The 23790-nt window shown below is 37.5% G+C and overlaps 1 long non-coding RNA gene across 6 annotated transcripts; it reads right to left on the minus strand.

The window, feature by feature from the left end:
- Positions 1–629: 629 nt before the first annotated feature.
- Positions 630–23676, minus strand: LOC145498202 (uncharacterized). 6 transcript variants are annotated; one of them, XR_014050805.1, is made up of 6 exons: positions 23217–23666; positions 16807–16885; positions 14841–14986; positions 11080–11153; positions 8687–8771; positions 4232–6943 (listed from the first exon to the last, which is right to left on the minus strand). It is a non-coding gene; the product is annotated as an uncharacterized LOC145498202 (long non-coding RNA). The 6 variants fall into 6 exon arrangements; XR_014050804.1 differs by lacking the exon at positions 23217–23666 and adding an exon at positions 630–1358 and having other exon boundaries at positions 6879–6943; positions 14841–18000; XR_014050803.1 differs by having other exon boundaries at positions 14841–16885; positions 23217–23676.
- Positions 23677–23790: the final 114 nt, after the last annotated feature.

Below are 23790 nucleotides of genomic sequence, written 5' to 3' on the forward strand. Positions count from 1 at the left end.
ACGTAAGAAATATTTAAAGATATTAACCTAGCGGCGCTGTATGTAAACAACAACAGCATCAAGGAAATCAGAATGATTACAGATTAACAAATTAACGTCAGTTTTTCATACGTCTGTTCTGTTATTGATCATGAATTTTGTCATAACATTGTGGAAGCAGATGTGGATCCACGTGGCGATAGCCGAGTGTATCCGCAGACTGCTTTGGCAATGTTATGACGAAATTCATTGTCAATAACAGGACAGACATGAAAAACTGACTTCAATTTGTTTTTTACGATAACAAATTGTCAAATTGTCCACTCTCGCTCGTTGACGCATCGCATAAATTATAAATTCATGTTTCTGTCTGCTTATTGAGAATTTCTGCAGTTACCCTAAAAATGACATTTGATAAAATTACTATCTGCACTGTTATTGAATATTAATCAATTTGAATGACTATGAAGTTCGGGGCTTTTCAAGATCGTAAACATTTACGTTTGTTGAGAAAATGTTTCATCGTTTTCTCGCTGCGCGTTAGAAACCAAATTGATTCATCGGCAGAAAAAGCAATTTTTTTTCCCCCTACTCGATTGCGAATAGTAAGGTAACGAAAATTGAAAATTATATTTTTTCAAACAGAGCCAGTGAAACTTGCACCGCAGGAAAAATATATCCGACATTGATTTTATCCTGCCAGTTTTAACCAGGCTCAAATGAAGCCCTAATTTTTTTCGGCAGCCAGTGTAAGGAATAACTTCCCTCATGTAAACAGACGATTATGTCTTCCTTAGCTTACATCATCACTATTTCATGTTGCGGGAAAAACGAAGAACTAACAAAAGTGGGAGATTTCCAAAGAACGATACAAATTGAGAATTTAAAATAATTATAACGAAAAAGATATAGCTTTAGTACTGATCGGAGTTACCTCAGAAACACATGACATATGGCGCATCTACAGATTTGAATAGTCCAGTTCTGGTCACTCTCTGTCACGCAATGCTACCCTCTAGAGAGACAGGGTCCCTCTCTCCCGATAGCGTAGCGTTGCGTAACAGAGACAGCAGATTTGAAATGTTATCGGTCAAGGTCTTTCCCAATCCTAACCACCCTTATTCTTGCTTTGGTGATTGTAAACTTCGTTTTTTCTACTACGGTGTTCAAGTTTCTTTCTTTTGGTGATTAATTTCACTATCGTGTCAACCAAAAGTCCGATTCCAAAACTATTTCTCAGCAGTAAGAGATATCTAACCCGTCACTGGTACATACACTACTCGGTAGACATAAAAAACCAATCAGCTAGTCAGTCTCAGCCATCATCCATGGTGTATGATCAATTCATCTTGAGCTTTCCACCAAGAAAAGCGTCCTACCTGGAATAAATGAAAACAATTTCTCAGCATTCAGTTACTGCAATATTGGCTTTGTTTATTTTATAATATTATGTTTACTTTATATTATTACGTTTTGCCAAATTCTCGTTATGAAACATACCGTTCGCGAAATTACTTCAATGGATCTAAATGACAAAACCATAGCTTCATTAGAATCAAATTCTCGCGCTTTATAATTAAAGGTGACAAAGCTCTTTGCTATCGCGGCTTCGAGTAGAGTGATGGTGTGGAACACGGAAATTCTTTTATACTCTCATTTTCATGATTCCACGGCAAATGCAAATTGAGTTTTCACAGCGAGAATGCTACCAAATAATTCATACTAGCGAGGCATGATCAGATGCTCTGTGACCTGAAGACAAACACTGGCCTGAGTCGGAAAGCTCGTAAACTGGTTCAATAAGCGTTGACAGTAATTTAGTTGGGAAGCCTGAGCACGAGACAAAGAGCTGTTGGCTTCTTGCGCCTAGGCCCTGTGGGCTTGGAATGAAAATAGGCCCAAGGGTTGAGAATGAAAGGAGTGTTTGTGTACACTCGCCTGGCGCATGTCGCAACGCACACCTCACATGCTTAGCCATACTCAAGCGCGCGACTTAAATGCAAGAAAAATGACCAGTACAAAGAAAATCAAAACGAGGTAGCATTGCTTGCCTTAAAAGGTCTTAAAAGTATAATCAGGAGGTCTATAATAGGAGTAGCACAGGCACGGGTAGGGACTTCCGTATGGAAAGGACGGGAGTGCCCGTCGGAAATTTTGAAAAGAACTCCAAAGAGGTACCAAGATCCTGTTTTGTGAGCGTGGCTTGAAATGTTTTCCATCCCCAAGAGGTACCAATTCTATTTTTTTGGGCTTGGTACTCTAACACCGCGAAAGCCCCCGCTGTGGACCTTTTAACAATGAACACCCTGACAGGCACCAAAACCCCTCCTTTTTTAACTCCTAAAAGGTGAGTTCCCCCACCCCCGAGCACAAGTAGCACACTAAAAATTGAATACGACGAGAGTACCGTAAAAAGACTCGCGGTACAGTTAACATGTAAATCTCTCTTCCAAAATTCAGCTTGATAGCGAGGCCTGACAGTTTTCAAAATCCGGCCGATCCGCACAAAATGTGAGCTAAGCAGCAAAAGCGGCCAAATTTCGTGACTTTTCACAGTTATGGGGAACATAACCTGACTTCACGTCCTTAGATTTTCCTTTTTTCTGCAGGCAGTGGAAGAGAATCGTTTTGCACCTCCCCCACCCCCACCCTCTTCACACGCTCAAGAACATTACATTTCTCGGTAGACCCAAGTTCAACTCCTCGGTCATGCTTGTATAGAGCCAACTGGTCTGCCTCCCGCCTGTTGGGATTTTTAAGTCTATTATGTTTAGTTGACATTTGTTTCTTTCAGTTTACGTGGCATGCCTGTGAACTGGCTAGGTGTAGCTAAGCGCATTGACCACCGTAAACAACAACACAACACTTTTTTCTGAAAAAGACCTTACTACAACCACAACAAATACGATTTAACTTAAACTCTCACAAAAGTAAAAAAAGCGAATTCCAAAGCGTTCGGCTAAAAGCAGTTCCTAAAAGGACAAAACAAAGAAATGACTTGACATAAAAATGGGGACAGCGGACAGTGGCAAGAGCGCATGCGTCATGATGACATTGTCACCTACATGTGAATCGAACGTGTCAGGAAAATTAGCGAGCACCCATTTTTTCTGATCGTACTTTTTAAAAGCTGAAAATTTTGTTAACAAAACCAAGAGATGAGATCATCGCCTTTGCCACAAACGCCGTATTTACGGCAAAATTTATCGCTGATTCTGAATTCTGATATTAATCACTTTTATGATTTCATCGTACTGAACAAAATTATGAAAACTATCTTGCAGTGATAAAACGAATAAAAACAAAACAAACAAACACAAGCCAACGCTATTTGATTCAGTTTTGTGATAACATTGCACAAGTCCTGCGTGGCGTAGTGGAGATCATTCTCGCTTCACAGTCCAGATCAACACAGGTTCGATTATGGCTCAGAACTTTTTGTTTTTCCTCTTGTTTTGTTGGACGCGCCTGTTCACTGTTTTGACCTCTTAAAACTTTTAAAGAACAGGAAAGGATATAAGCAAAACCACAAATAATATGTTGTGGTTGACCACTTCAATTCTCCGCGTGACTTCTAAGAAGGAATCTTTGTCGAGACATATTGAATACTTAGTAACAGTAACGCTAAATTTTGCCAGAGGAAGCAAGGGAACCAAAATACCAAATTATAAAATAACTGAGCTACTACGCGCGCTCTCATTGGTCGATAGGTGTGTTTAGATGAGAGTATGTAAACACGGTTGTGACGTTTTTAGATTCGCGCGTATTTTTGAGAATTATTTTATAAAAGCAATAGAGCACTTTTTCCGTGTTTACATAGCCTCTCTAAACATTCGGGGAGTTGGGAGAATTCTCGAAAATTATGCAATCCTTCGACAACTTCACGGGTTTGTTTAACTGTCTCGAATTCTCCCTACCCTCATCGTGTTTAGATGAGGCTATGTAAACACGGAAAAGGTGCTCTATTGCTTTAAATATTGACTACAAAACTTTCCCAAATGCCTATCACGTCTACATTGTCACTTGAATACAAAATAAAACTTCCCTAAGTTCTAGTAAAATACATTTTTTCACGAATTCCACCAGCCAGAAAAAGAAATGATGAAGGGTGTATAGATCTGTTGAAATTAACAAAGCAGATTAAACAAATCCTCTGAGAAAAGGATGCTCGTTACCTATTTCTCTTCTCTTAGAGCATAATTTATCCTATTTACCTGAAAACTGTCAATATATCATTAACTTATTCACAAAAGATCTTGCAGTATTCAAATGTAAATTAGAAATTAGGCACAAGCTGTAATATCCGATTGACAATCACATGCGTATTGAGTGGTGTTGTGGAGATCATTAATGCTCCTCAAACCAGAGTTCCAGACGACCGCAAGTTCGATGACCACTCGGAGCCTTAATGTTTCTTTTTTCTTCTTTTTTATTTTTATTTCCATTTTATTCCCTTCGGTGGACGCGCTTGTTTACTGTTTGTAACATCTTCAAAATTTAGATCGAATACTACAAAAAAAAGATAAAAAAGAGGAACTGCCGTATAAATCAGCGGTTCAATCCATACCCACTTCATAATTACTCCTGATACACATTCCTGTACATCTAGGGCGCGGTGAATGTGTAACTTGTCTCTCGGGCAATACTTCCAGGTCCAAATCCCAAACTGAGCAAATACGTTTTTCTTTCATGTTTCCTTTCCCTTTCTTTTTCCTTTTTTAATCAGTGCACACTTCTATGACAATGAACTATTTCCCGACAGTTCTTTCCGTTTCCTGTCTTTAAAAGTATTATCTGAAGCTTTTGATCATTCGGCAGTTCGTCTAGTAGATTAAGTTTGGCTATGAAGTGAAAAATATTTTTGCGTGTTTTTTGTCGCTTGTTATGTCTTCTTTTCGAAATTGCCAAAAGCGAATAATGTTAAAGAGAGAAAAATCCTCCTTTTTGCCGCCCAAAGTGAGCTCATTACAGCAAAACAGTGGGTCCGGAGACTGGCAATGAATTTACAAGCGATGACGTAGGAAATTGTTCCAGCGATTTGTTTACCCCACTTCGCCTCTGTAGCTACGTGAATTACTATAGAAGATTTCTTCGAAGTTCGCCTTTTTTTTGCAAGTAAAATGTCAGATAGTGATGGATATATGTCCTCTAGTGAAAGTTCCAACGTACAAGAGCCGGAAAGTTGCGATGAAGTCGTCTAAACAATTTCCTACGTCACGACCTTGTAATACATTCGTTTCGGCCGCGCGCAAAATGAACCCACTTTTCGCTTTTAGCAATTTCGAAAAGTAGATATAACAAGCGACAGAAAAACGCCAAAGAACTTTTCTGAAGATATGATTGATCATCGCAGTTATCCACACAACTTAAGCAGTTGTGAAATTAAAGCCTGAAAAATATTCAGGCCTGAACGGGATTCGAACCCATGATTTCTGCGATACCGGTGCAGTGCTCTACCAACTGAGCTATCAAACCAACTGGGAGCTGGTCACATTGTCAGTTCGTAATATACCCGTAGATGATGAAGAGGGCCGTTCAGGCCTGAATTTTTTTTCAGGCTTTAATTTCACAACTGCTTAACTTGTGTGAATTACTGCGATGATCAATCATGTCTTCATATCCTTCTCCGCAGTTCAAATATATGATATTTCATATATTCACTTGTATTCTTCATTATCTACGGGTATATTATTACGCACTCACAATGTGACCAGTTCCCAGTTGGCTTGATAGTTCAGTTGGTAGAGCACTGTACCGGTATCGCATAGGTCATGGGTTCGGATCCCGTTCATGCCTGAATTTTGTTCAGGCTTTAATTTCATAACTGCTTAAGTTGTGTGACTGCAATGATCAATCATATCTTCATATCTTTCTCCGCAGTTCAAATATATGGTCTTTCATATATTCACTTGTAAAAAACTTTTCACTTCATAGGCACTTTAAATTATTTCAATTTCAAACTCAAAATATGTTAGCCCGACAAAAGTATTTTCTCGTGCCCTGAATTATCACCAGTGTTACGTAGGTTTACGAAGAAAAGCCATGACGATCTGTCTTCACAACCGAATAATGCGAGTCCGTGTTTGTAACCTGTGTCCCGTCAATCGATATGATCAGTCCATTGGACCTGTGTACAACCGACCGTTTCTTCAACCTCTATTGAACTGGCTGACCAGTGAGAGTTTAAATTTTTTTTAAACACACACAGACACAGAAATATACTTTCGAATGTCGATTTACGAAAGGAAACTACACATCAACTACCACACTATTGATTTAGGAACGTAAGCGACTGCGAAAGCTTTATGCACAGGTCAGCGGATTCATTAAAAAGTTAACACGAATCGATGGAAGGAAGGAAGGACCGAGTGAAGGAGTAAAAGTCAATGTCCTACCTAAACTCAGAAAATGACATTTTCTGAGTAAAAAGAGTAATTAAGTTGTTGGACTTGTCCTAGAATTTGATGATTTGGAGGTAACAATCAAGTAACTTCCCAGGGGTAACTCAGCCCCAGGGTAACTCCATATAAATCTAGGACAGGGTGCCCGTCTACCTTTGGGGTTAAAAACGGTTATGGTACCTCTTAGGGTGTTCAGCCTCAAAAGGTCCACATCAAGAGCCCTTGTGGTACCTTTTAGGGTATTGAGCCAAAAAAATGTGACAGGAGATAATTTGTTGTTTTAGAATTGGTACCTCTTAGGGGTGAAAAAACATCAAGCCACGCCCACAAAAAAACAGTACCTTGGTACCTCTTTGGGTTCTTTTCAATATTTCCAACGAGCACCCCGTCCTTTTTATTTGGGAGTTCCCCTCCTGGGAATCAAGCTTCAGGAGAATACGTGAGAATCTCAGCCAGGTTACGGTTTGGGTTGATCAATGCATAAGAGCACATGTTTACCTGGGTCCTAGATTGCAATAACTGCTACATGGTGTTTGTTCTCTTTATGCCTTGTCCTGATTTGTCTCCACATGAAAAATAGAAGGACCAGAAAGATTTAGATCAAATGATTAATTGGCTGGCATAGTGTGCTAACTGGTTCCTAACACAAGGAACCTGGCCAAACACTTTTAACAAAGCCTGTCTCAGCAGGCCCAGGAGCATAAATGGGTACTACAGGTCTATTTTAGCGTTCTACGCAGATGCTCTATGGGCTTGTCACACAATCTTGCATAAAGAGCGTAATTGCGTGACGGGCCTAAAGAGCATCTGGGTAGGAGGCTAGGTCTGTTCCAGTCACCCACTAACTCTAGAAACAAGGCAGGCAAGGAGATAAAACTGGGGGCTGCCTGTGATGGACTAGCATGTCATCCAGGGAGAACAGGAATACAGTTCTTTCAATAGGATCTGAAGTGAGTGGCTGCTCTGGTGTAAGAACTGTCAGAAAGTAATAAGAGGGGCCCAGAATAACTTCCTCTAAGGTGGGGGGGGGGGGGGACTGGGCCAGGGTGGGTTGGTGGGTGGGTGGGGGGCGTGTCATACCCAAATACTATTTTACAACTGTAGTATGAAGAATGAATTACATGTAACATGACCTAAGGAGGAGTTCTACATTCCGTAGGAAACAAGACGAGTTATCAGTGAAGTTAAGAAATAAAATAATGTTTACCACAAATGGCTACAACTTTTGCCACAGATCTGTCTTTAGCAACTTCAAGCTTAAAAGGGTACTTTTTAAAATCTATTCTTGATTAGTAGAATTCTACTAGTATACTAATACAATTGCTGCAATGTGATTGGCTGAGCTACTCATATACTATCAGCCATTAGAGTGCAGTGGCTGTCAGTCGTCCACAAAATACGATGTTTTTATCGTTTTCCGAGGTTTAGGAAGAAAGTTTAGATGTAAATGGATAACTAAATTCCTGAGAAGATTTCTCTCGATTTCTCAATTTCTATGAGGCGATAGTTGATTCGCCCTTCGGCCTCATCAACTATCACGTCATCAAAATCTTGAGCTCATAATCTAATTGTTAAGTAGAGTCGATTTAAAGATCACCAAAAAAATAAACCAAAATCAGCGGCAAATTTTTCCATTTGCCATTAATTTTGCTGTATATCAATCTCTCTCAAGAAGTCAGCAATTCTTCAGTGTGTGATTTTACATTAAACAATATTGCTTTGAATCATTCACCTTTGTTCTGTCTGTATAGGTCCACTTTGTTAACTTGTAATTCAAAAGGTTGGTTTATAGAAGTTGTTTAAAAGTTGTACCCCACTACAATTCATCATTCCTTCAGAAATGCTACCATGGTTATGTGGGTAAAATGTTTATCACCCTGGAACTCCCTTGCAATCCCTTCAGGGGAGGGGGTGTTGGATGCTACAGACAGGGTCAAATCTTCTAACAACTGACCAGTCAAGATTCACCACCTTGGTAAATGGAGAACTTATGTGCCCAAAACAATTAACTTGGTCTACCTCATCAACCACATAATGACAAGTATTCAAGTCATACCCCCAAGAAATATTATTTTCCACTTGATGTCAGCTATCTAAAAATTTGACTACATGTACTTGTACTTGAAAGTGAGATTAAAACTCATTGTTATGACAGGGTTTTTTTTTCTCTCACTTGCTTCAACTGATGCAATGGCTTTTTCAATTCAACAATTAGAATTAACATGACAGATAATCTCTGGCACTAGGATAATAAGTAATATACTTGTATAGATGTATTTTTTCACCAAAACAAAACATTTCCATACCTGGGCAACTGTTATTACTGAACTCTTCATTGTAAGCTTAACAGGAACTATCCTAGTATGGTACATGTACATTTGATGATGGAAACTGAAATAAATAAAAATAAATATTATTTAAATAATTTTCAAAACAATTCAACTTAATTAGGGACAAATGGCTCTTGTATAGTCATATACTAGTGCAGTGCAAGCAACCTGCACAGCAAAACATATATTGCATCTCAATAGCCTCAAACAGTTAATTTTTGATTTCAAATTATGTATCAAGCCAATAAGACCAGAGATAAATTATTTAGAAAAATGACTCAGTTACACTGAAGAGGAAATCCAGTGAGCGGCAGTAGGAGAGGGGGTCGGCAGGGGTGACAGGAATGAAAGGGGCATGCCAGAGCTTACCTGCAAGAAGTTAGGGAGAAACTAAACCATCTTCTTTATGCTTTGTTAACAATAAGTGAAGGGAAACCTCCCTCGCTGTGGGGATGGGTTTTCCGATATTAAAACAAAGGAGCTTTGGCACTTGTTAGGTCTTAATACATTCTGGAACTTTTATATGAGTATGAATATGAGATAGATGATCAAGCCCAAACAATAAGAACTGAAAGAACAGCTGAGAAATAGCAGTTAAATGAGCACAAAGCACACAAACGCCGGGCAAACACAACCCAACCAAACAAACATATCGCCAAAAGCACAGACAGATGCCTACACGCTACAAACAGATGCCCACCCCCCCCCCCCAAAAGAAAACAACCAAACTGAATGAACAGGCAAATGAATGCAAACAAAAACAAGGCTGAACACACCCAAACTGAACAAACAGCTGAGAGAACAGAAACCAACTGTACTATCAAACTTCTTTTAAACCTGAATAATTTAAAGGAGAACTTATTTAGTGCTATGATAAACAATGAAATTAACACATACATGTACAAGCTGAACCAATAGCAATGATAGCAAGGAAAGGCTGCTACATGTATCTAAAAGTAACAAGCATTTTTCCTTTAAAACTTTATTGTGACATGTTCGAGGAAGCTTGCTAAAAGAGTTTTTATGAAAGCAAGTTCATCTAAGTTGTCTTGCTTAATTAATTCTTCAGTGACTTTGAGCTCATCATGTACAGGTACTGCACATTGCAATATTATCGCATTCGCAGAACGCAGTTCATAATCTTGGGTGTCCTGTGGTGTCAAGGGTGACCTCTTTTGACATGTTTTTATTGAACATCTGCATTTTCTGCTCCATTTTAAATGACATCATATGTCATATGCGCAAAAGACTATCATGCACATTGTGTCGTGATTTTTGTTGTAGTATGAGCAAGTCTGAGCATTGTAAAGCAGATATCTAAAGATTACCTCATGGTTTGTAGTTAATTTTATACATGTATGTTCACGAACATGACTTTGAATCGCCTTGGGTTTGGGATGCTAACTGTGGTCTCGAACAGTTATAGTTTGATTGGCTGCATTATTTTGTTGATTAGTTCCAGTTGTGACAAATAGTCTAGTCTTTATCCGGTCAGTTATTGTCGGTGAAAAAGTATTCTGAAGGCATTAGGTCCAGGCTTGATTGAAGAATATCGAATCACTCATTTGCATCTCATCGAATTTGAATTGTTTCTTTTGTTTCTATATGCTTCATTCTTAGAAGCGTTGAGGGATGTGTTAATAACTAGCCCGGTGTTGTAAAATCGCTCATTGGAATCAGTTGTATGGAGTTTGTTTACAATAAACTCGCACGCCATTGTAAATGATTGTTTAAATTTGTGCTTCCAGCTTAGAATAATGTACGTAAAAAATATACTTTTACAAATAAGGTTTTATGCTTAAACATTACTAGTTTATGTAAAAATATTTAACACGAAATTAGAAGCCTAATGTAAATATTTGTGAGTCTATGGAAACAGGTGCTGTCACACATTGTATCAACAAATCGTATTTTATACAGCTGACTAGCATGGACTTTGACACTATGATATATGATTTTTATCTGTCTGTAAAACCTCTGTTGTTGATGAAAAAATTAATGTTGATTTTAGCAATCAACACAGGTTGAAAGTCAGCTAGTGAAATCATAAGGTTAATATAAAAAATTATATATTAAAGTGACGGCGTTGAACGCACTCATAATCTTTGATTACCACTAGTACACAATGTACTAAAGCTGACTTAAGGTTGGTGAAGACTAATGTAAACACTCCTTCAGGATGGTCGAGTAGGCCTCAAGAATCGGGCAAGCAAGTAAGTCTCAGGTAAGGTTGGGCTTTATGCTCCAAGAGCTAGAGTAGTCAAGTTCGAAACAGTTACCTGCCTAGTGGCTGGAAACAAACCTGGAAAGATGTCAAACACTGTTAGTAGAAGTATGTATTTAATACAGATATTACAAGAGTTTCTCACCCGAGTAACTGATATTATTGAGCTTTTTTGGTCAAACTTTACAGCAGCCATTCTGGTATTTTCCATGATAGAATCTGAAATGAAATAATAAAGCAAATAAAATATTTTAAAATTCATTCAGAATGCGAAGGAAATGTATTTACTGTACATGTACAAGGCAACAGTTCTAAAAGGCAGAGGAATTAGCTTGTAAACACCAAAATGACTCCCTGCCAAATGTTCAAGTGCTTTAGTGACAGCTGTGTGTATCACATGTGCTCATGACTAATGGGAAATAAATATAGTGACGATTAATAATACAATAGACAGAGAATCAGTTATTCAAAGTGATATGCCAGCACTTTTTTCTATCTCTTTGGTTATGTAAACTTTATTTCTCTGTGTGAAATGTGTTGCAATTTAGGAGTGTTTATAAAAAAAAAAAAATTACCAAAGCATTTTGTTATTGTTATTATTAAGGGACAGTGCCATGGCCTGTGCATGTGTGATTGCATTCTCATATTGGCTTGATGATTTCTCTCTCATTCCTTTTTAGAGGGATTTAAAAAGGAGATTTCTCAACACTATGTCATTTTGAGGTCACGATTTTAAAGGACCTGTACCACTTGCTGTGTTTCTGACCCTGCTGGGCTACAGCGTAATCTTCGCACTACATCAACTGTTAAATATCCCGACTTAACAGCTAATTTTTTTTTCCTCCAGTACAGTGTATATCATCACAGAATGCATATTCTGCAGTTCATAACAATTTAAAACATAATGCTGTATTTCACTTTAGTTACCATTAAATTGCAGGACAATCCATACATCTTTCGACTTGCTGTTGCTATGTGATTTATCTCATGTAAGTACTAATTACATTTCACCTGCATATTTCCACAGATTCTTATGTACATTTATTTTAATATGCCACTTGACTTGAATGATACAGTAAATATATGCAGATTCTTTAAAATGTAACAATTTAGTGTTCAAGATATATTAAATAACCTTACATTCACATCATTTTTTGCCTGGTGAGTTTGGATGACTTGAAGTGTTTAATTAAATGTCGGCTAGCTTATGTGTTCAGATGGATAAACTTCAAGCATTTGAATGGTTAGCCAAACTTTTCAAACAGTCACCTTTTCAATCAAAGGGTCACTGACTTAGCACGCGGTCAGTAAGCCATAAGCGCTTGAAAGTCTCTAAAGCAATAACAACGATTCTAATTAATCGTCAGAAAATTCGATAAATGATATAATTCAAAGCACACGAATAACTACTTAAGGTTGGAAATTGTCTGTATGTTGAATTGTCAAGAAAACAAAACACAATTTTGCCCGTGTTTGTTTCATTGAAGTCATCATCGTATGCAATGCCAATCCAGAAACATTTCCAACCAAATTCCATTGATATAAAAGAAGTAACCTCCAGTCACAAATTATTTTGAAGAAACATGATCTACTATCAATAAAATAATACAAACGGTACACGATCAAACTTGTTCAATAGCACAAACACTCTCTGAACTGTTACATGCAATTCACATGCAGGGATCAGGAAGGACATGTGCCATGAGCATATGGCACATAAAGCCATGAAATGGTGCATTAGGAAAGTACTCACTGGGCCTACAATGTTCCCTAGCCGTGAAACAGCTACTAAAATATGCACTATTTTGTGGAAAGGATTTTCATTTGTGAAATTTTCAGTGTAATAACGAATAAACACGCAAGAAATCACGATGCCTTTGCTCTTTAATCAACCTTATAAAAGCGTTTGTGGTTCTTGATTTGTGGTTCTTGCTCAATCCATGTGCTTCCTGTTTTCAATGATAGAATCGGCTGATTTGAATATGTTTTGCATGCTGTAATTAGCTAAAATAATAAGCCTCTGAAAGCAAAAGTTATGAAATTGGACAAGACTCAGATATTGTTGCCTTTTTCCACTCTCAACGCCGAGTCCACCACAACGAATTGTGATCCTGAAAACAACAATGAATTCAAAGCTTCCAAGCCTTCTAGTTTTTTAATGAACAAAAATTTCAAAGTAAGTGGCTAACTTTGTTGCCTTTGCTTGCTTACTGACCCTAAGGGGGATGCTGTGTACTGTAAGGTCTGCTTAAAACATGGCAAGAAGAACAGTCGTACTATGACTGCCAAATGTAAAACATTTAAAACAAGCAGCATGACGAGACATGAGGACCTTCCAGATCACAAAGATGTGTTCAAAACATGCGTAAAAGTATAAAACAACAACAATCAAGAATTACGTATCATTTGTCGAAATTTGTTTATGGTCCATTTATTTACCCTAATGGCCCAAACTTGTTATAAATGACCTATAACTTTCCAATGTCATGGGCCATAGGCTCATTTACCAGTTTTACCTTCCCAATCCCTGCTCAGGTGATGCAAGTAAAAAACTTTTCCTGGACAGGGTGGGGGAAGTTTGCTCATAGCCTGAAATGTCAGTCCTCAGACGACAACTGACATGCCTCTCAAGCTAGAAATATACTGTCCACAACCTCAGTATGATTCAACACAAAATAGAACACAGGTCACTGATTACCAGAAAGGTATGTTTGTTATAATATTAAACAAAGTGGGACATCGCATACCATAGTTTTACATTAATTCATGTGACCCAAACACAGCCATTATTAATTGTTTTCATTCGACTACCACAGTGACTACGGTACATGTATATTTCAATTCAATGTTTTTGTTTTCAATTAAAAAATGGAAACAAAAATATATACTAACGCAAGCTAACTTTAAAAACTTAACCTGCAACAAAACACAACATAAGACAGTTGGAAACTGAGCATTCATGAACGAGACACCAACTTGATTTTTTTACATGCATACCAAGGCTTTCTGTTTGGCTTGATAAGTTGTTTTACTGTTCTTTTCTGTCTGTCTTCCGAACTCTGTAGCTTCTGGTTAACTTTGGGTGCATTCCTTTGAGGTGGATCTGGATCACTTGGATCATGCTGCTTCAAAGGAACCGATGAATCCTTGACCAGTGTGGATTCATCAGTTCCTTTGATGCACCATGATCCGAGTGATCTTGGGTCACTGATCCTGATTCAGATTACCGCAAAGGAACGTACCATTTGTCTTTGTTCGTTTTAACAGTAAGCTTAAAATGTTTTTTAAAATGTTTTTATAACAGTTCCAAGATTTTCTAAATGGATACGGGAAATATATGCTTCCAGTTGATTTCTTTACAGATTGCTTTTGCCTTTTAAACAGATGCTTGCATTTTTTAATGGATTGCTTTTGCTGTCTTAACGGATGCTTAGATTTTCTTAACTGATACCTCTTTCCATTATAAGAGATGCAAAGAAATTATGAACAGTTGCAAAAGCCATTTGAACAGTTTGATTGTAATGTAAGACGCTTTGCCTAATGCTTGTTTTCATGAAGCGTTTAAATGGATTACCGGTACAAACAGATAACAAATGGATGATAACTCAAAATAGTACTAGTACTAGTACCCAGTCTACCTATAGGGCAAAATATGTTCCAGAGGTCTGTCACGTGTCGTCCCGTATACATACATACATACATACATATCCACAAGATTCGCCCTGACTTAAAAATTAAAAATAAATTTGGGAGAATGGTTATGGATTCAATACACAATGAATGATGACACAAGGCAGCCCAAAGAAGGCAAAAGACAAGCAAAAGTAAGCTTATTGCAAATTGATGTAAAAATGACTTCATGGTATATTTTGGTTGCAGCAAGGGATAAAACATTGAATTCTTTACCTCATGAGATAGCTGATCATTCTGAACAAGCTCTAACTTTTCAAATTTGAAGGTTGCTCCAACTGCAGTGTCTCTATAAGACTGTATGACATGCTGAAGTAATTCCTTCCCCTCTCTCATGTTGAAATTGGAAACTTGAAGAAGTTCTGAAAGGCAGGACAATTGAAAAACTGAGCAGTGATTAACCAAGATAAAACAAAGTCATTTAAGCTTAGGCCCGGTTTAAATGTTACATGTTACATACTCTGAATCTAATACTAATTTGGGTCAACTCGAATTAATAAGTTCAACATTTGATTTAAACTTAGCATTTTTTGGGCCAAATAAAATTGCTGAGCGCGAGCGACATGTTCGTTCCTAGACTCTGTTTCAAGTTTCCCATCAAGAGGGCTGACAATGATAAGGAGCACATTATGCGTTTTGATCGTTCACACCTTTCAAGTACCATTCATGCATAGAGGACATGCGATTTACAATGCGGATGGCAGAGCATTACTTCTTATACTCTGATTTTCATTTCACTTTCTCGCTCAAATTCAAGTTCATAGACTTTGCTCTCCATCTTCTACTAAAAAAAGAGAAAAAAACTTCGTCACATGCTACATTTTGTCTTGCCTTGCCTCTTCTTCAAATTAAGTAGAGCATCTCATACAAAAAAGCATTGCGGCATGTCAAGCCAGTAAGTCTTATACTCTGCTGAAGAGAAGTATGAAACACCGCATACACTATTTTATCTTTTTCTCAGCTCGTGAGCGGATGCAATTCAACAAATCCTGCAATCTGATTGGTTCCTGGAGCAGGCGGAATTTTCTCATCCGGACCGCCACAGCAGGTGGAATCCGTCGCATTGATCTATATTTGTGAATGAATTAGCTGTAATCGTCAATCTTTCGACCTTTTTACACTTCCATTGACGATTAATCAATGCAAGTTTATCTCTATTCACTTTTAAATGGTAAGGAAAGTCACTGTAAGTAAATTCAATTGAATTTTTTGAAGCTGTTTGGCTGTTTGTAGCTCAGCGCTGTAATGGTGCATAATCCTGTGTGTCCTTCTCTGTACAATTTTAAGTAAAAAATTGAGTCAATTTCAGTCAGGTTTACCTCTCTGATCGTTGCTGTATTTGAGAGAATTTCTGTGGAATACACTTAACAAATTTCCTCGCTATTTGCTACTCAATTCATGTTAGAAAACTCTGATTTCAAGTGATTCGCAACAGCTGACAGAAATTGTTTTTGTAGTACAGCTTCAATCTTTGCACGAAATTTCACACTGCAAAAACACTTTCGCAGAACTTAACTGGTGAACTAAATGCAACTAACATAAAGTAGTTCAAAATAAATCTGTTCAATCTTAAATACATCTTTCTTTGTCTAGTATCAGAGTTACTCGCTTGTTCACTCGTTAGATTTTTTAAGAATGGTTTGTAGACGGCACATACATGTAAGCTAATTCAATGACAAAGTTGCATAAACAAACCCACTTTTAAGCCAATTTACTGCAGGAAAAAAAGAAAAACATGTTATTGGCCGGCTTATGGTCGGTCCGTATTGTGAAAAACTGTGACGTCAGACTTGAAACTGCTGTCCTTGGCCTGCGACCTTGGGCAGCATTTTCAAGACCTTGGTCACAGTTTTTCCCTATACGGACTGACCATACAACAACAACAACAATAACTTTATTTACTCGTACATTTACAGTGCCTCAATATCAATGAAAAGTATAGACAAAGAAAAAAGTGTACTATATGAGTCTGGAGAATGAAGTAACCAAGGGTTTTCTCGTCAGCCTCCAGTTATCATATTGCCATATTGCCATTACAGTTGCCATATTGCTTTCCTACCCTGCATGTCATGTAGCATAGAACGGTTTTTGCTTGACAGCCGAAAAGTAATTGGTTTTCCATAACTACGTTGCACGATTGGATTGAAGCAAGAACCACACATACATGTACTAGCATCCTCACCAGCCTTCCATCTACATCTTCTACAATTGCCACCAAAAATTCACACCAGCTTGTTGGGCACATGTCATGCAGCACAAAACTGTGGAGTAATGCATTGGTAAAATATAGTTTAACAGAATTTATGAATTGGATTCGGCACATGTAAAATGCGGCATTTAAATCAACTTTCAAACTCCAGTCGCATATTGTTAGGGCCTCTCTTGTTTATTCTTTACATAAATGATCTTCCTTTGGCCGTTGGTCTGTCTAGTGTTATGTTATATGCTGACGACACCGTTATTTTTACTGCTGCTTCAAACATTGACCAACTACAGCTGAACTTAAGCCTTGATCTCAATAACGTCTCTAACTGGTTAACAGTGAACGGTCTTTTCCTCAACCTAAAGAAAACTGAGTATGTTTTATTTGGAACTCAGCAGAGGCTAGTCAGATCTGAATCTCATAGTCCGCTTTGCATGGAAGGAAAGGAAGTCAACCAAGTAAAGTCGTTCAAGTACCTAGGAGTCTAAAATAAAAAAAATAAAAAAAAAGGAGTCTTGCTAGATGAGTGTTTATCTTTCAACGATCACATAAGCTATTTAAGGTCAAAAGTTGCCAGCAGACTTGGCCTCCTGTCACGATTACGAAGTTGTTTAACCACGGAAGCAGCAAATAAGATCTATTTGTCCACGGTGCTACCGATATTAAGCTATTGTGATACGTGCTTTTGCCCTCTGGGAAGCACTAACAGAAAGACTCTTGAACGCCTGCAACAACGAGCTGCGAAAATCATATACGGTTTTAAACCTGACATAGCCACAGAAACAATACTCGAGAACCTACGCTGGCCGCCTCTTACAAAAACCATGGAAAAGCACTGTGCACTGTTAGTTAACAAGTGCTTGGCCGGAGAAGTTCCTCTATACTTTAAAGACTATTTCCTGTTACGCTGCCAGAGCGACAACCAACATGTTTTTAACAGATGCTCTAGATCGTCAATCACTGACATTATACTTCCCAAATTTCATTTAGATGTCGCTAAAAAGTCTTTTTATTATCATGGTGCATGCACATTTAATAGCCTTCCAACGAACATAAAGATTTTGCCACCTAAGGAACGTTTCAAGGCTATCTCCGATTTTTTTTCTTAGGTTATTTTTTAGAACATTTTCAATTCGATATCCAATTTTTATGAGAACGCTATTACCTTTTTAAGCTTTTAATTTTTTAAACATTTCAGCGTATCTTTTAAAGTAGTTAGTTTTTTATAGATATATATTATTTATACATGCTCTTTTATTTTACGTTATACAGGGCCCCCATTGATACCAGTCCTGCGACTGAAGGGATCACCCTGTTTAAATATCGATTATTATTATTATTATTATTATTATTATTTGACTGGATCAGTCGAATGTTTGACTGAACTCGCATTTTATAGACCATTTTACAGTTGTCTACTTGGTGACCTGGCCTGTGAATGGCAGCAAGGCTGGAGGTGGCCTTACTTTGGTACAGACATCTCTGCTTTTGTCATGTCAGTGCACCTGGTTAGCATTAGAACAACCTGATTTACACAACAAATGCCAGTACTGGTCAGCAGTACCAGAGTTGAGCATGCTCGTAAGCTGTCGTGGTAGCGTGGTGCCCTATTCATTGTCCTGTTACTCAGCTGTTTATAGTTTCACTGTGGTTTGATTAAAGCCTTAGTGCACACATGTTCTGTGCATCACGCAAGGCATGGTTTAAGCACCACACGCACACTGGATTGACATTGACGCAATAAATTTTGCTACCAAGTACACAACTTAAATGAAAGCAAAATTTTCCTACTGTGACCAAATCAACTACTTAAACCAGGAACACCAGAATAGCAGCATATCGCTAACCACTAACTGTGTAAGTCTTCCAGCTGAAAAACTAGCTGTTATCTGTCAGAAATTTAACTGAAATCTAACTGTAAACATGTACCTGTAGATGGCATAGAGATATGCAAATGTTTTACTTACTGGGGAGGTGACAGGAAAAAATGTAACGGGTACCGTAGTTTTCAAAAAAGATCAATAACTTTGAAAAATGTATGGTTACCCCTACATTTTATGTTATGAAATGGAGGTGGCAAGCCTATTCGACACATGATTAGTTTCTTGTTGTGAGCTAATGGTATTTAGACTGTATTTTAGCTGAACCAGAGGAAGGCTGTCAGAGACAACTAAAAGCGCTGTTGCAACAATTTTGTGATTAAAAACATACTAAAAATGTTTTTTGTTTCCTTTTACAATATGCTGTATCTTTATAAATGCCTTTGCTTTTCTGTATGTAAAGGCCTAAATGGGAATTCTAAGGAAATCTCTGAAGAAATATTCTTTCCTTCTTTTTTCAGAAAATGCTGATGTCAGCATTTTTGTAGGCATTCAAGGCTAATTATCTCAAAAAAATGTGTGGCCACCCAATTTTTCTTTGTGGATTCCAATAGCCCTTGCAAAGATCTACTTTTTCCGTGTGCCCCTAACCTGGCAAAAAAACCTTTGTATTTAGTAGACACTAAATACAAAGTCCTTAATTCAGCAATTAGATTCAGTGCATGTAAAATGCAACATTTAAACCATGCCAGACCTTAGCTTAAGGTGGCTCCCTATAGCAGAGTTCTCCGTAAGCTCCGGCTACCAGCAAAATTCACCGTCTAGCCGTCCTTGGCGCGCCGGCTACTCATAGTAAATAAATTATGAAAAAAATTATTTGTAACAAAGTGAGCCTATCCGTCTATAAAATTAAGCATTAAAAACAATATGTCTAATTTTCTCAACAAATACGTAGCGATTAAAAAATACAACTCTTATAGCTGTGAGATCAAAGAAATCTGAAATCATTCGGGCCGTGAGAATTGCCGCCAAAAACATGACGTGGGCACTGAGCCGTGACAGCAGCACTGAAATATTTGACAGCCGGGGTTAAGTTAAAGCTCAGTTTTTCCTCTGATAATCAAATCAAATTAAATCAAAACTTTATTTATCGAGGGTGACACGTAATAGTTTATCAACTACTAAATTTGTGGCCCTCTTAAATGTACTAAAAGTTAAAAATCTACTATAAACAATAATCAAAGATTATCACTAAAATATCGAAAAACGAAAAACCCAGCAATCGCTGCTCAGTACGTGGGATAAATTGAAAAGAAAATAGAGATGGCACAAACGAAGGTCATAAGTTGTTTTCTTTCAAAAATATAATTAAACTTAGTTCTTTTATCTCCAGTGAATGTATGCGTAATTTAATTAGTTCTTTAAACACAACGACATGCAACCCAGTTCTTGGCTCGCACATGGAGGATTTTCGAAAACAAATAACTGCAAAGATTTCTTTCAACAAAAGAAACAAACTTTGTAAGATCTTACACAATCTTTAAACTAGGCAGCTGTAAGATGTTTGTGTAAATATTGAAAGTGGGATATAAAGCAGGCGAGCTTATCGAGCAGGGAAGTATGAATAAATACATGCACTATTTCAAGGCTTCATTATAAAGTGAAACATTTGCAAAATATGCCAAGTTAAAGTTTGATTGTATTAATTTTACCACTTTTGAAATCATGACCGAAAAACCAAAACTACCGCAAAGGTTCAAACGTTGATGATGGCCCGCACGCTTAATCAGAAAAAACTCTGAGCTTAAATCTGCAGGAAACTTCACAGTATTACAGGCTTCTACTTGCAACAGTTACCAATCACAAGCTTCATCACGTTCAGTGAATTCCACCCCTACATGTAGCACTGTGTCAAAGCCACTCAAAACTTGTCTTGTAACAAAATAAATGTCAAACTTCAATCTAGCGCCTTCAATGCCAGCAAAACTCTTTTCTCGTTTGGCTTTCTCATCTGTTTTTACACGCGTGATGACCACAAAATGAGAACGTTTTTGACATTTGTGATATTTTTTTCGAATTTGATACGGATGACGATGATTAACCTGTTCAACTAACACATTATATTACATGTATGTTTTTCTCGGTGAAATTGCTTTTCTTTGAGAAAAGAACAAAACAATGATTGCTTAAAATACACTGAAATGCAGTTTTTAGAACCCCAATTTCAAACTTTTCCTGGGGAGGCTGCCGGACCCCCCACTAAAAGGTTGCGGTCAGCCCCCCCGCCCCTCCCCCCGCTCCACGTGGCTCCAACAAAACCAATCCACGTCTTTTTATCGGCATTGTCCACCGCCTACTCAAAGTTATTCTCCTTCTACTTCAAAGTTTCGGGAGAACCCTGCTATAGTTTCAAGATTGCATGCGTGCATAGGACGAAAGCACAAGTAATCTGCGTGTGCTCAAAGGAAAACACAAGTGTTTTTCGATTTTTATGACGTCAACATGAGCACAAAGAGCAAAACTGACAGTGAATTTTTTTGCATTGCTTCTGTGAATTTTTTTTTTAATTTGGCTCAGTAGTAATCCATGCAATTCCTACAAATTACCCTATTTTTGTTAAAATCTGTCAGAGCTAATCTAATATATTTAGAAGAATGACAAATTACAGAATATTGGAAAAACCATCTGAACAACCTTAACTTTTTACCAATTCAAAATGTCAGGCAATATTATTTCCATGATGTGGCAAAGTATGACAAAATTTAACCACAGGAAAGTATAAACATTAAGGAGTTTAGGCTGAAATAAGGAATAATAATATTATATTTATTATCTGCCTGTCAGTAGATGTGATGTTGCCATGGTAACAGCCTTGATCCAAAAATTGACAACCAAAAAGTAAGCCTCATTTTAACAGTACCCATACTGGTAAATCTCTATGGGGAAAACTTTTAGAGAAATTAACTAAGTTTCTTTTTCTAACTTGCACTCTATAGGGAGCCACCTTGAAGGGGTCTTCTACTCTCAGCTATAAATTTTTCTCCTAAAAACCATTTTTTCGGAACATGATCATTCAACATTCCTGTTCATTTGAAAATCGTATTTTGAAACGATTTTCCTCTTAAATATACTCCTTGATTTACATTTGAATAGAGAAATCTGCACACTGGTAGCTATATTTCAACATAGCAACACCCATAGCAACCATTGTTTACAGTCTAAAAGTACTCACAAAACGGATTCAATTCAGTACATTTTAATGGTACTTTAAAGCAAAGCTTTAAAGATGTGTACTTATGAGAATTTTGCATCATGGTCCTGAACATTGTTTCCTCTACCATCTTATACGCTCCTTGTACTTGGTTAACATTTCTGTGACTGGTGTTTATTCAGGTATTCAATGGATCATTTATATGAAACCTTTCGATATACCCCCTCCCCTTGCCTCTAACCCCTCCCCCCATTCACAAGACTAAATTGGGTTCTTGGAGACCAAAGTAAAAGTTTAAAGCCTTATTTCTCAAAATGACCGAATAGACGGATCATCAATATCTCGCACATGATACAATGTATCTCCACTGGGTTTTAACCGAATGTTGTCAAATTTTCAACATTGGAAAAGGACACAATTATCTAGGTCTTAAAATTTGCAATTTATGAAATTTCTTTCCCTGTTGTTTAGTTAACATAGTTATTATTAGTTAATGTTAGTGTACTTTTTCAAAATTATACGAGAAAAACCCCCTCAAAACACTGCCTTCTGAGGTTTGTCTCCTGGACAACTTGCTTACAGACAGGATGAACTTAATCCCCAGTATCGCATTGTGCATCCCTACTTCGCATAATTTCACCCGTGATTAGCGCACGCACATTAAAAACTGGCGGCTTTTTCTTTACAGCTGGACCTCGCCATAGAGGCAAATCGTCATTTTCTCGCAAAGGAGTATGGTGACCTATCATTTTTTTCTGTTGTTTTGAGTTGAGTAATAAATTTCTCTGAGTGTGTAAAATAAATACGGGCCAATTCTCAGTGTAGAACAAAAAGCAATCATCGGAAAGGTGAATTTAGCAAGCAATCGTGACTACAATCATGGTGCTATTATAAGGATTTATATGGGTATAAACAAGGTGCTGTTAATCCTAAACGAACATGGGGACCCCTCATTTTTATTTCAAAATTTAAGTTCCTATAATATAAACAATCAATAGGTAAAGTTTCACAAAAATCTCAGTGCATGTTCTATTTCAGTGGAATGACCTTAATTCCATGCTTCTCGAACCATTCATTATTACGTTACCGTGTTTATAATGAACACCACTTTTTAACACTTAGGAGCTAGTTATTCATTAACTATCGTGCCATGTGAAAAGGAAAGCTCATTTTTGAAGTCACAGTGCAAAGTCCTTTAACGTGGTACCAAAACTGTTCAACAGAGTTGTTTTGCAAAAAAAATGTTTTTAAGGTACAAGACCCCTTATTTCTTAATTAAGCTTATGATTATTGTAAACACATGTTTGTGACATATACAGCTAACTTGATCAAACCTGTAGTCACATAAAAGTTCATACCTTTTGTCTGTTTCTTTTTCCATGGGATAACAAATTCCCCTTTCTTAGATAAAGAGGCCCATGGACGCTGCTTTCCTGCATGATTTGGTCGGTTACTTCATTGCGAATTTATATGTTCGGCGAGCGGAGTGTCATCCTCAGAAAACTCTGAGCTTGAACCGTCCGGAGCTAAACCTCCTCTATCAATGTTTTGATCCTTGTCTGATTTCAACCTCTTCGGAGCAAACAGTTTCCTCAACAACAGTTGACTTGTCCTTAACTTAGCTCCTCATGACTTTTGTACGGTCTTGATAAACGACTTTTCGCTAGAAATCACTGCATTCCTCCTAAACGACCGCGTGAGACTGATCAAGTATCGGGACAAGCGCGCGAATCACAGTTCCTTTCCCTACAGGGTACAGTGAGATGATGCGGATGCTTCTAAATTCACCAAGACTGCCCTAAAATCTTCTATCCTGCAACTTTAAAACAATAAATCTAAATTTTTAAATCTTTAAAAAAAAATGTCTTGGAAAATGTTTATAAAGCAACCTAGTTATTTGTCCTGGTTTTGTTATCGTATCGCTACTGTCCG

This window comes from Orbicella franksi, chromosome 9 (assembly GCF_964199315.1).
Source record: "Orbicella franksi chromosome 9, jaOrbFran1.1, whole genome shotgun sequence".
Classification (NCBI taxonomy): Eukaryota; Metazoa; Cnidaria; class Anthozoa; order Scleractinia; family Merulinidae; genus Orbicella; species Orbicella franksi.